This window comes from Marmota marmota, unplaced genomic scaffold, assembly GCF_001458135.2.
Source record: "Marmota marmota marmota unplaced genomic scaffold, marMar, whole genome shotgun sequence".
In the NCBI taxonomy this organism is placed as follows: Eukaryota; Metazoa; Chordata; class Mammalia; order Rodentia; family Sciuridae; genus Marmota; species Marmota marmota.
Genome location: NW_026000221.1, coordinates 14,666,491 through 14,667,777, shown reverse-complemented (window position 1 = coordinate 14,667,777; position 1,287 = coordinate 14,666,491).

The window sequence follows — 1,287 nt, the reverse complement described above, 5'->3', positions numbered from 1 at the left end:
AGAATATACATATATATATATATATATATGAGAAGAAGGAGAAAAAAAAAAGGAGTCTATTTCTTAAGGAAAGATAACCATGCTTCTATTCAGCAAGTTCTATTTTGGCAACTGCTTGGAGAGTCTTATAAGTGTTAAAGCAAGTTAATTTCCCCTTTCACTCTTCTAAGTGATTAATTCCTGGGAACTAGAGTTAGGCATTCCAGTTCGTGACATTTTAAACACACCTACACATAGACACAGTACAAAGTGCACATTTCAGAGGGGATTTTTATGACTATGTTAGGATCTGTCTTAGAAATCCATATCAAGCACTTGGGTGGAGTAGTGTGTGATTACAGTTTAGATTTAAAAAGGAAATGAAAAGAATGGGGGAAAAAAGAGAGAGAACCCACTGACAGCTTAAACTGAAAGACTCAGTTCAGACCCGGCAGCCCAAAGTTTGGGTGTTTATCTTAAGTTGCCTCACCTTTCCTCCGCCTGCCCCTTCTTCCAGGGAGGAAGCCAGGGTTCATGGTTGCTCTGAAGCCAGGATAAAACAGCCCCTTGTGCTTCCTGCCTGTTCCAATCCAGACTGAGATGAGGCCCAAATGAGCCTTTTCTTCTCTTTGTCCTTGTCAGCACGAGTCTGATAATTTCCTGTCGTTTCCCTCATCAAAGGCACCAGGCTCTCATCTCTTTGATGCATCTCTCCTCAGACTCTGAAGATAGCCAGACCCCGTTGAGAAACCCCTTGTTTCTACTTAGAAGCTCCAGGCTTGGACCTTCTCAAAACTTCCTGTTCTCCTTTGTACGTGTTGGAAAAAATGAGACAAGATCCAAGCAGGGAATGGATTTCCTCAAACTGCAGTGGACTCCAACTGTGCCTTCCCCAGGCAGAGGGAGAACAGGGAGAGAGATGACTGGGAATACCATTTCTGAATCAACACTCCAGGTAGAAACTTCCACTGTTGGATAGTTAGGAAAAAAAGCGAGAAGACCTCGCACTATTGATCTGTGCCTGATTCCTGGCTCTGTCCCTTACTAGCTGTATGGTTTTGGGTAATATTTATATTTCTGTGATCGGGGGTTTGCAAATCTGTAAAATGGGAATTATTATCTGTGTCAACATTGTTGTAGAGATTCAGTGTGTCCCCCATACCTAAAACAATAAGTTCTGTGCTAGAAACAGGCTCAATGAATAAAAAGAATAATAATAACAATTATTAATTATGAGATCTGAATTCTACACCTAAAATGACCTGAGCAAGAAAGAAGTTGTGTTGAAATTTTGAATTATAATAATCA